This window comes from Bison bison, unplaced genomic scaffold (assembly GCF_000754665.1).
Source record: "Bison bison bison isolate TAMUID 2011002044 unplaced genomic scaffold, Bison_UMD1.0 scf7180017864110, whole genome shotgun sequence".
In the NCBI taxonomy this organism is placed as follows: domain Eukaryota; kingdom Metazoa; phylum Chordata; class Mammalia; order Artiodactyla; family Bovidae; genus Bison; species Bison bison.
Genome location: NW_011494682.1, coordinates 1,055,403 through 1,068,855, shown reverse-complemented (window position 1 = coordinate 1,068,855; position 13,453 = coordinate 1,055,403).

Here is a 13,453-nt window from a genome sequence, read left to right as displayed (position 1 = left end):
GTGCTCAGCCTTCTTTATGGTCCAACTTTCACATCCATACTTGACTACTGGAAAAACCATAGCTTTGATTATACAGACCTTTGTCAGCAAGGTGATGTCTCTACTTTTTGATACACTATCTAGGTTTGTCAAGAATACAATCATTGAAGTGAAAAATACACTAGAAGAAATCAACAGGAGATGGCAGAGAAGGGCAAACTAACTACAGCTCCACTGCCTGTGTGTGTTTTAATGAAGTTCTATTACAAAATAACTCTGCTTATTTGTTTAAAAATTGCCTACAGCTGTTTTGTACTGTACAACAGAGTTGAATAGTTTATTACAGAGAACTTTTGACCCACAAAGCCAAAAACACTTACAATCTGTTTTTTTTCTTCTTTTACAGGAAACATTTGTTGACCTCTGTATATAGTTCCTATAAGAATTCCATGTCCCACATGGTTCTTCCTTCCTGGCTGAACCCTTACTGATACAGCACCTGTATCAGTGGACATAGAAAGAAGAAGGCTAATAATTGATTTAGTAATTCTTAGTTGGCTTCCCAGTAACCACCTCTGAAAAAATTTAGAGAAGCCAAGAGTACAGTGAACACTTGGAGAGGGTATTTTGTTGCAGAAAATTGAAGGACTATAGCATTTTCCCTTGCCTATGGTTTCCCCAGCCACCTACAACATTCACACACTTCATAAGCAGGAGACAGATATATTCCTACCATATCCAGCCTAGTCACAGAGTGGGATGGAAATAAGAGGGAATTTAAGAAAACCACCATGAGTTTGAGACTTAAGACTCATAACTGACTCAGAGGGCAACAGACTGTCTGGCACTACCTATGGCAGCAAATGGATGGTTGCTTTTGGAAAGTAACTGTACTCCCAGTCAACGTCTATAGCATGGCTCTCAGGTAAACACAGAATTATTACTGTTCTTTACTCCCAGCTTTATATCTTTTGTCGTTGGTATCGCAGACTTCTTTGTTGTTGAGTCACTAAGTGATGTCTCACTCTTTTGCAACCCCATGGACTGTGGTCCACCAGGCTTCTCTGTACTGTCATCCCATCCCTCTGTATGGGATTTCCCAGGCAAGAATACTGAAATGAGTTGCCACTTCCTTCTCCAGGAGATCTTCCCCAACCAGGGACTGAACCCCCAACTTCTGTATTGGCAAGCAGATTTTTATGACTGAGCCCATCTGAAACTTCTAGAAAACCAAATAATCTTCAACTATGAAGGAGAAGGAAAGACAGTCTATTGGGAGAAAGGATCAATAACTTGGATTTTTTTATATATATATTTTGCATTTCAACATTTAGTTATGAAGTTGTTTGGTTTTTTATTCCCTGCATTTTTTTTCTTCCCTTTCCCATACATGTTCTAGGTTGTTTTTTTTTTGTTGTTGTTGTTCAACTAAATATACGTCATGCTGAGATTATCACAGAATAAAACATGTTTTAATTTTAGACTTGGTTCTGCCTAATTGCCCGGGCAAATGATGTTCTATTATATTTTTTCACTTTTTATTGACATAATTACTGATTAACAAGAGCAACTGAATTATGTCAGGTTCAATGAATTAGATCTGTGAGACAATTTAGATGTAAAGAGTTGTTAATTGCTATCTAATTAAAAACAAAAGCCTTTGAACCCTCCTACAATGATTATACTCCCACCCCTCTCAGCAATGCCTTAGTAGAGAAAACTAAAATTTTGAAATGAAGCGAATGTCAAGTGACATTTTTGTAATTCTTGGGACTACCAATTAAGACATGCATGCATATAGCCATAGCAAGCCAAAATCTAAGAAAGGAAAGAATGGGTTGAAAGTGTGGGTTTCCTAATTTTATAAACCGAAAGAGGACAGGAGCTGTGTATGACTCGCATGATACACACTAACAAGAGGCTCAATAATGACTCCTGGTCAACAACGTGCCCCACAGGGTCCTTATGGACATTCTTTATGTGAAATAATGCATCAGGAATTACTGAGTACCAAGTACACAGTAAGGGCTTCCCAGGTGGCTCAGTGGTAAAGAATCTGCCTGCCAATGTAGGGGCTGCAGGTTCAATCCTGGGTTAGGAATATCCCCTGGAGAAAGAAATGGCGACCCACTTCAGTACTCTTGCCTGGAAAATCCCATGGACAGAGAAGCCTGGCAGGCTATGGTCCATGGGGTTGCAAAGAATTGGACATGACTGAGCAACTGATGAGCACTGAGTACAAGTTCATAACAAGTACAAAATAAATGTCTTTTCCTTGGTATCGCCTATTATGTTCTTGGTGATAAAATGTCAACCATCGCTCTCTACTGAAGGCAGAAAGTATTTTAAAAAATAGTCCATGAACTAGCTTAGACAAGATACAAATATTTAGATACTTTTTGTTTTGCAATGTGTTTTAGCTCTTTAAAGCCCTCAAAGTCTTCTACTAGTTCTGATGGTCTGGTGCATGGATTTCATTAACAGCTCTATTTCTGTCAGTCTAACTGTAGGCAGGCTACATTACTTAAAGCTATTCTTGCTATCTGTAGTGTTCTACTGAGGCCTCTTAGCATGTGAGTTGATAAACTTACCACTGAAAAATAGATCTTAATTAGGTAAAAGCATTCTAGAAATTCAGATATAGAAAAATAAGCTACATATATCTACATGTTTTTTTTTCTGATTTTTCCCTGATTATAAGAAAATAACCTCATGTCCATTTACTTGAACATTTTAAACTCTATAACAAAGAAAAAGTTTAAATTGATGGTTGGATTAGTTCTATTTAGTATTCAAAATACAATCACATTACTTAAATAGTATGCAATTCTTCAAAAATAGATCCTCTGAAAGATGTTTGACAGAAAACCACAAAATTCTGTAAAGCAATTATCCTTCAAAAAAACAGTGGCAAAAACAACAAAATAAAGAAGATTTTTTAGAAGAATATTAACAGCTTATTGATAATGCAGAATAGATAGCAAAATTATTGTTGGTAGAGACCAAGTTGAATATAAATAGTGTAAGATTACACAGGGTTTAAAAAAGTTATGTTTGTTATGAGAACACCAGAGTGTATATTTTAAATGACTAAACTGTTGATTAAATTTGAAATGCATATTTAATGATAAGAAAGTTAGTAAGTATTTTTACAAGTCTATAATTTCCTTATAAATATTCTTAGAAATACTGGGATAAAAAAGGAAACAAGTTTAAAACTATATAATGTTAATAGACTGTTAGACACCATAAGAAACACCTGTTGCAGTCGAGTGGCTATTTCAGGCTAATATTTCAGTGGTGTCCATCAGTATTTTGATGTGTGGGTGTGCTCTGAAGTACACGACAGCTTGTAGTTTAATTTTTAACACTAACCTCTGAGCTTTGAAATATATGAGTTGTGATCCACACATCAGCTTGTTAGAAATATGTTTAAGACCCACTATAGAGTCTGTGAATTGCTTTGATAAATGCCTTGCTGTTTGCTGCTGTGGCTAATACATTGGAAAGAAAAATTAAAATAACATTCAAAAATTTTCCATGGCCCTTTGTGTTTCTTCTGGAAAGATAGCTAATATGCTTTCTACTGCTTTCAACTTACAGAGATTGTTGCAGAAGTAGACAGACTTGGCTAAAAATATAATTGAGGAAAAGTTAAACCAAAACTTAAAATTTTGCTCTTTTTTTTTTAATTGCTAGGATTTAAGCATTAGTAAATTCTCTTATTTAGGTAATTTTTATTCAGTTATGACAAGTGAAAAGCCCTCTAAAGGATCTAGAAGAATCAGAAAAATACATCAACTTTCTGAATAACAAATTAACATGAGTGTGAGGTCCATAGGCTGAAGATAAAAGGGCATTTGTTTGCTTTCTGGAATCAGGTGGCTAGGATTGGATGAGAGAAAATGAAGGGAATGAATAGGGAGGGTTAGAGCAGTTCCCATAAATTGAGGTTAAAAGAAATTTCCCCCCAAAAAACTCTGATTATGGTAGGTATGGCTGGGGGGACTGTAAGAAAAATGCGACGTAACATTCAGTTTAAGGTTGTTTTCATCTCTAGCTCTATTGCAATTCCCCAGCATCATCCCAGATCAAATACCTAACATAAGTGTACTTTGAAAACTTAGCGTGGAGAGGCCAAGAAGTCTAAAGGAACAGAGAATTTAGTGAGAGCCAGAATCAGGAACAAGAAGGAAGCAGATGTCCCATGTCATCACTTTTCCCACATGCTTGCACACGTAAATGAGTGTTAGTTTTCTTAACACACACCTAATGTCTGGATTTGTTCCTTCAGAAATACTAAAGTATTTTGATTCCTAAGAATAATTTTAGGCTGTTTGTGCTAAAGTTCTAATTTCGTATTTGATATTGTCAAACTTTATAATAAACAGGTATATGGTTTAGCCAGCAAAATCAAGTTTATTCAGGGATAGCAGAGGAATGGGCTTCCTCGGTGGTGATAGCAGTAAAGATCCTGCCTGCCAGTGCGGGAGACCCAGGAGACACGAGTTCCATACCTTGGGGTTCCCCTGGAAGAGGGCATGGCAACCTACTCCAGTATTCTTTCCTAGAGAATCCCATGGACAGAGGAGCCTGGCAGGCTACAGTCCATAGCGTTTCAAAGAGTCAGACACAACTGAAGGGACTTTACACACACACATACACACACACATGCACAGAGCAGAGGAATCACAATTTGAGACAAACTCTGGTTCACCATGAGCAAGTCTGGAACATAAAAAGGGAAAGCATTCTTTTGCAGAGGAAAGGAGGAAATTGGACTGTTTTGAATGAAAGTTTACTGGAGAAGAGCAAGCCTTTGTGGGGTGTGACAGCTTCTCATGGGCTGAGTTGCAGCAGTTTTTTCATAGGCTGGGTTGTTTACAAGGAGAAAATCTTGCTTCTTCCTGCTGGGATCTGTAAAATGAGATTCTTCCTGCTGGGGTATGTAAAATAAGCTTCCATAGGTGGTACAAGTGGTGTATATGTGGTACATGCTCCAGCGCTCTAGGAGGCTTTCTGACTCCATTTTGAATGGGGCTTTCCTTTATCCATTTCATATAAATTTGATATTTAACTTAATATTTGATAATTCTACTGCAGTTCAGATACTGTATTTTCAACATTCAATATTATGTGCTTCAAAAATTAATAGTTTTTCATTATCCATAAAATATCTATATTTTATTAATACAAATGGGGAAACTGCTTACTTCAGACTAAAATGAATCAATAACTCAAGAACTGAATCCATAACTTAAGAACTGATAATAGACTGTATAGACTTTGCATTTAGACTTGAATTCAAATTTCACCTTTGTTGTTTAATTTCTGTACAATGATGAATAAGAATATTTTGAACTTTCAGTCTTCTCATTTATAAAATAGGGATAATCATACATGAATTTCAGAGTTGCTGGGATTATTAAGTGAAATAATAAATGTAAAGCAACTAACATGTGACTCAATAAATTTTTAACTGTTAGTAGAATATTCTGGTCTCTATAATAGGAATAATAACAACAATGATAATAATAATGTTATAATAACAATAATAATAGTATTATTATAATTTTTACCAATTTGTTTGAGTCATCTTTAAGTTCAGATAGGACAGGAAGTTTTGCTTGTTTTTTTCTTTGTGTATCATTAGCAGGAGATTGAATTTGGGGAAGGAGGTTTCCTGTTAATATAATTTCTTGAATTTGCATGCAGAGTGTAATAAAATGCCATCTGAACAAAAAGGTAGTTATGCTATAATTGAACACATAAGGAGCAGTGAATTGAAAGTGATGAAGATTTCAGAAATTTCTTAAGTGTTTGTTAGATAACTACTGCCAAGAAGATGGTTTACTTTCAGGCTGTTATCATTTTCAACCAGCTAGAGAGAACTCAGGGTCTTTTCATAGCTTCATATTGAGATAAATGATTCTATTTTCTTGTCAATGACAGTTTCCAGTTGCTAAAATATAATTACTTGAAAACAGTTTTCAAGAGCTAATTTTATATAGAGGAAGAAGAAATATCTATGCTATTTCCACTCATTTACACATTAAGTAATGAAGTTCCATTAAGAAAAATAAAACAAATAGTTGGTCATAAAAATCTGTCTTTGTCCTGTACATTACTTCATTTTAACAAATTTATTGGGATAATTCATATACCATTAAATTCACTGACTTCTGTACATTAATTCTTTTTTTGAAGTCATTAATTTATTCATTCACTATTGTTTACCTACTAGTAATTCTTAATAAAGATATGCTTAGTTCCATGCAATCTAAGATTCCAAAAACAAGGTCAAAATAAGTATATTTGTATTGAATACCAAATTTGTAAAAAGAACTAAAGGAAATAGAGTAGGTCCTCAAAAGAGACAGATATTTACAATATATTTTCTCCCTTGAGGCAATAACATTAAAATTAGAGGAACTGGACATAGGTACATAAGAAAGATTAAATTTAAACAGATTTAAATTTAAAGATTAAAATTTAAAATATATATGTGGAATGCCCCTCTTGAGGAGAGTGGCACATATATTATCCAACTGATATGCTCATGAGTAAGGTTGTTAGTCAGGAGGTTCACAAAGCCACAAGGTATGTGCCATACTTTTCAGAAATATTATATTTTAACAGGAGAAATTAATAAAACCAATATAATATTGTAAAGTTAAAAAATAAAATTTAAAAAAAGGAAAAAAAAGAAAATATTTTTTATTCTGAAAAATTCAGATATATTATGAGGTGAAAATGTATAAGTCATTCTAAGTTCAGCTACTTCCCCAAATTTCATGGGTATAGGTCCATTCTCCTTAACCATGAGTCCCTTAGTGGAATAACCTGAGTACTAAGAATTGAAGATAAGGCTCATGAGATCCATTGGGTATAGTTTGTGAAAGAAATTAAATGACAGATTAGTGAGTTTGCAGTTCAACTGGTAGGAATGAGAAGCCTTTGAAGAATGCTAAAGAGTGGGAAACCCCAAAATACACTATTTTAGGAAATTACTACCTATACTGCGATAATTACAACTTAATATACAGGATGAGAAAGAATTTACAGGATGGATGAATGAAGAGAAATTATAGGCTGAGACCAACTTAGAAAATGTAAACACAAAGGATTTGTTAAGAGAATTGCCTTGTTTTGAGAGTCAATTCTATAATGTGATTCATAAGAACTGTCTAGGGTTCCTTCTTGATTATTCTTGAAGATTAAAAAGATTATTTCATTGGGTCCCTCAATTACTAATCTAAAATCTAAGAATAGTTTATAGTGAAAGAGAAAACCTATGAAGTTTTGACTTTAAGGGAATACAAAGAGACAGTAAGATATAGTGCCATGTCATTTCTAAACTGTACTAACGAAACAGAGCAGAACCCTACGGTCCTTCTCCACCATGTCCTCAGCCTGTCTTTAGTCTATAGAAAAACTTTAGCCAAAGAGTAAGTTTAATCAAAGAAGCGAGAAAATGTAGAAGCAAAGAATAATAGGACAAAACTATAATAACTGAGTCAGTAAGAAAAATGAAAGACCTTTAGTTCCTTTTCAAGGGCTATAGATACTATTCTGAGCCTTTATCTGTGAGCTGTCTTATAGATACTGAAACCTTCACCGGGTGGAAGAAGTTAATTCCAAGAATTGGCCCCAAGGAAATAGGAACAAACCAACTCTGGAAGTGAAGATTAACTTTGGCTCAAATGGTAAAGAATCTGCCTGCCATGCAGGAGACCAGGGTTCGATTCCTGGGTTGGGAAGTTCCTCTGGAGAAGGGAATGGCAATCCACTCCAGTAGTCTTGCCTGGAGAATTCCATGGACAGAGAAGCCTGGTAGGCTACAGTCCGTGGGGTTGCAAAGAGTCAGACACGACTGAGCAACTAACACACACACACACACAAAGGAATCAAGATGGTGCAGGTCAGACCACCCCATAACCAATTCCAAGATGACTGTCAGAACTCACTGTGCTCTTTCTCCATGTAGATCCCTCCCTCTGGCTATAAAAGCTCTTGACCTCTGATTGTCAGAGTTGTGGGGAATTGGCCTTTGGACAGGCATCTGCCCTCTCCCCTCACACCACCCTTGTTGTTGGCATCCAAAGCTCAGATGGTAAAGCATCTGCCTGCAATGTGGGAGACCCAGGTTTGATCTCTGGGTTGGGAATATCTCCTGGAGAAGGAAATGGTAACCCACTCCAGTATTCTTGCCTGGAGAATCCCACGGACAGAGGAGCCTGGTAGGCTACAGTCCATGGAGTCACAAAGAGTCGGACACAACTGAGCAACTTCACTTCCTTTCCACTAATCTTGTCTCTTTATTGGCTTTTGAGGAGTGAGCAGCCAGACCCCACTTTCAGTTACAGTCTTAGAAAATAATTACAAATTAGTAATCTGTGTTGATTTGTCTTCATCAGAAAGAAATACACTTTCCAAATAAATCTTATCAGAAGTTATTAAAAATACGTCTTATTTACCATAAGAAATTGAAATAGATGCAATCGCAAGCTACTCTAAATAGCAACCTTTCTTAGAAAAATAGCAGTGATCTCAAAGGTGATAATGTTTTGGAGGACTGGCCTTGTTGGTAGAAATATTTAATGATCAGTTTAATTGTGGCTCCCTGGGGATAAAGAGGTCTTAGAATCGTAGAAACTATGACAGAGTAACTAGCCAAGTCTCATTTCTGCCCAGATGGATCTGTGCTTCAGCCACCTAAGCCTTCAGCTGTATTTAATTCTCTCCATTTCTGTAGATGGTAAAACATTCCTACACAGGAAGTAGAGAAGTGACCATAAGAGCAAAACTCTTGGTATTCCCCATCAGTCCTAGGCTCCTCTTGAAGATAAGTCTGTTATTTTCGACCAGAAAAGTAAGGGTCAGCTTCCAAGCTCTGTCAAATCCAAAGAACACCCCAGTGGCAACCCTAGAAAGAAAATCGAGATTTTCCTGGTCCTTTCCATCTCCCTAACCTCTCCACCTACAACTCCGGCAAGGATGGAAACTGAGATTAATGAGATGAAAGTGGAGATATGTTAGAGCAAGTCAGCAAAGAGACAAGACAAGAGGCATCCTTAGTGGAGATTTAGTTTATTATACTTGTATGGCTATGTTAATAACTATGCTGCTTTTTATCATCAGAAAATGATTAGAAAATATTAAGACTTCTTCCAAATTTTACCCAGGGACAATGGGGAAATTAGCCTTAAATAATAAAATTAAAGGGTCAGTAGTATACAGATATAACTGTTTTTACATTGCATCTCACAAATCATGCTTGTTCAGTGTAGCTGTTACATTCAAATAAAATTGTCTCCCTCCCATGTGCTTTGGAGAATCCAGTATCCACATGTCTTCCCTACCACAGTGTCTCCAGGAATTCTCTGGATAAATATGAAGAATTCTGTTCCAATCTTTTCCTTTAGAGCTGCTCTTTTTTCTCTGCCCTACACTAGCCCAAATATTAGAACATTTCCCTTGATAATTGAAAAATACCTCTCACAATGGCAGTTATATCTAACAGATTTGCTGACAATTTGGGAATCTGGGCATGGAGTAGTATAAGAGTGAGTTTAAAATCAAATATTAGGCATGATAGATCTTATGACTTCCCTGGTGGCTCAAACGGTAAAGAATCTGCTTGCAAGTTGTGAGACCTGGGTTCCATCCCTGGGTTGGGAAGATCCTCTGGAGAAGGGAATGGCAACCCACTCCAGTATTCTTACCTGGAGAATTCCACAGAGGAGCCTGGCAGGCTGCAATCCATGGGATCGCAAAGAGTTGGACATGACTGAGCAACTAACACTTTCACTTTCATAATAGAGTCTAGAACTTTCTCAGCCATATCCATCTCATTGAACTTGATTCTGGCCAGTTTCCAGCTTTCAAGTTGTCCACTCCCTCAGCTGTGTTGCTGACCCTCCACTCTTAGGATACCCTTTCTCTCTTTCCCAACTTTTCCAGTTATTAGCTGTGGAGCCTGCGTCAGGTCACGTAACATTTTTCTCTCTTACTTTCTTTATATACTAAATTGAGATACAGTTAGTATCTACTTCATACTGTGATTAAATGACATACATAAAGCAATTACCACAGTTTTCAGCACAGAGGTGATATTAAAATACTCAAAGGTAATAAAGTTCTTAAGGTAATTTAAAAATGTAAGTATAATAAAGTATTTAACTATATCTTTGGTTATTCTACTCAAACTCATTATGCCCTAGAGGGTAAGGTTGTATGACGTTAGTCACTTTCTTATACGAAGAGAACCCTTCTAAGTATTTTTCTAAGTGAAACATTTCTCACTCCAATAGAAGCCATAACTTCCTTGAAAATAATATTACAATTATTCACAGGACATTAATGGAAAATATAAAGTAAAAACACCAGTAGGAGATAGACTGAAATATTAGTCTGTGCATTTCTGGATTATAAAGATAGGAAAAGTTATTCAATTCTCTGTGCATATTGTATTTTATAGCTAAAACCTGAATCACTTTCTTTGAAATCTTACTCAATTTCATGACTTACTAATAATTTCAAGGCAATTAAGAGGCTTAATCGAAGAAGGTCTGGAATACTGAAGGTGACTCCTTAGGAACCCTCTTCTGGGATTAGATGCTCACTCTCTAGCCCAGAGTAGTAGGTGAGGTCTCTAAGTTAGGTTTTGTAGTATCACCTATCCAGCAGAGCGAGTGTTCAATCCATGATATATCTTCATTTTATATCTCAGCTTACATAACATTTTCTAAGGAGTCATACCTCCTCAATCCATAGACTCTAGGTTTATTTATTCTAAGCAAGTCTTAGGAATATCCTATTAAAAACTTTAAATAGATAAGGCCATAATCTTAGATAATAACATTACTTTACCTTGAGATCTAGTTATTATGTTCACATAATAGTCTGAATAGTCTGAATCATCAGCCTTCTTTTCTTCTCTGAAGGCTTTCTCATGATGTTTGGGGAAAAAGTGGGCTACCAACCAGCTGCTTCAACACCTCCAATCAGTTCACTCTCTAACCGCAGTTAAAATTTCTTTGCTACAAGTTTCTGAAATTTTTACTATATCACCACACCCTTTAATATTTTAAACAAAGAATAGTGTCTCTCATACCTTGACGGTCACCAGTATTTGAAATACCCGACAAGGAGTAGAAATAAGCCATGTTCACAGTGAACGTAACTCTTTCAACATCTTTTGATATGCTTTTTCCATCTCAATTACTGATATCTTCAATTGTGCATAGCTATTTGAAACTTCTTCCCTGGTGGTTCAGCTGGTAAAGAGCATGCCTGCCAATGTAGGAGACATAAGAGGCACAGGTTCAATCCCTGGGTTTGAAAGATCCCCTGGAGGAGGAAATGGCAACCCAGTCCAGTATTCCTGGCTGCAGAATTCCATGGACAGAGGAGCCTGGCGGGTTATGGTCCATGGAGTCACAAAGAGTTGGACATGAGTGAAGCTACTTAGCACACATGCAACCTTCTTTATTCAGAGGAAAGAAGTCTAAGGGTTCTCTCCCAACACCAGCTATTAATCAGCACCAGGTATGAGAATGGTGTTAGTAAAGTTCCTCTTACACTCTCTGAGGCGTCCGAACTTTTTTTTGATCTAAGGGAGTGCTGGAATCTCTCTTTAACCGGAACTTCTACAGAGGCTCTCTCTTCTGTGGATGTCTTCCCTTCTCAGCATCCTGCAGGTTTTCCCAGCTGTGGCAGAAGACAGCTGGAACCAGTTCATGGGCTCCTACTGGTTCCAAAGCCCATGTGAAGTTTGTCTGCCTATTAAGCAATGCCCAGGTGGGAGAGACTCCTCCTGAGTCCTTTGGCATTTGGCGCTGGACCCCACAACTCCCACCGTGGCACTTTCGTTCATAAATGAATACCAAATTTTAGTTGTTAAATGGGGGTGGAAAAAGGAAGGACATTTTGTATTTACATGATGCTACTGCCCTCTGGTGATATATTTGAAATTGTTTTGAAAATTAAAATATTAGGTCATATCATTCTGTCTCTTGTAGTTTTTCACCCCCAGTTTAAGCATGTTCCTTTTCAGCACTTCTGTTACTGCTGTTTTCTGTCTCAACTAAATGATTTTAGCAATTTAAGTTGTCATAACTGCTTGCATTCAATTTAGTCAGTTCATAATTATTAAATTAGTTGCTTAATAACTACAATACCTTTTAATAAAAATAATTAGACCTTCAGTTCAGTTCAATTCAGTCACTCAGTCATTTCCGACTCTTTGTGACCCCATGAATCGCAGCACACCAGGCCTCCCTGTCCATCACCAACTCCCGGAGTTCACTCAGACTCACGTCCATCAAATCAGTAATGCCATCCAGCCATCTCATCCTCTCTCGTCCCCTTCTCCTCCTGCCCCCAATCTCTCCCAGCATTAGAGTCTTTTCCAATGAGTCACCACTTCGCATGAAGTGGCCAAAGTACTGGAGTTTCAGCTTTAGCATCATTCCTTCCAAAGAAATCCCAGGGCTGATCTCCTTCAGAGTGGACTGGTTGGATCTCCTTGCAATCCAAGGGACACTCAAGAGTCTTCTCCAATACCACAGTTCAGAAGCATCAATTCTTCGGTGCTCAGCTTTCTTCACAGTCCAAATCTCACATCCATACATGACCACAGGAAAAACCATAGCCTTGACTAGATGGACTTTTGTTGGCAAAGTAATGTCTCTGCTTTTGAATATGCTATCTGGGTTGGTCATAACTTTCCTTCCAAGGAGTAAGCATCTTTTAATTTCATGGCTGAAGTCACCATCTGCAGTGATTTTGGAGCCCAGAAAAATAAAGTCTGACCTGTTTCCACTGTTTCCCCATCTATTTCCCATGAAGTGGTGGGGCCAGATGCCATGACCTTCGTTTTCTGAATGTTGAGCTTTAAGCCAACTTTTTACCACTTTCACTTTCATCAAGAGGCTTTTTAGTTCCTCTTCACTTTCTGCCATAAGGGTGGTGTCATCTGCATATCTAAGGTTATTGATATTTCTCCTGGCAATCTTGATTCCAGCTTGTGCCTCTTCCAGTCCAGCATTTCTCATGATGTACTCTGCATAGAAGTTAAATAAACAGGGTGACAATATACAGCCTTGACATACTCCTTTTCCTATTTGGAACCAGTCTGTTGTTCCATGTCCAGTTCTAACTGTTGCTTCCTGACCTGCATACAAATTTCTCAAGAGGTAGGTCAGGTGGTCTGGTATTCCCATCTCTTTCAGAATTTTCCACAGTTTATTGTGATCCACACAGTCAAAGGCTTTGGCATAGTCAATAAAGCAGAAATAGATGTTTTTCTGGAACTCTCTTGCCTTTTCAACAATCCAGTGGATGTTGGCAATTTGGCCTCTGGTTCCTCTGCCTTTTCTAAAACCAGCTTGAACATCAGGAAGTTCACGGTTCACATATTGCTGAAGCCTGGCTTGGAGAATTTTGAGCATTACTTTACTAGCGTGTGAGA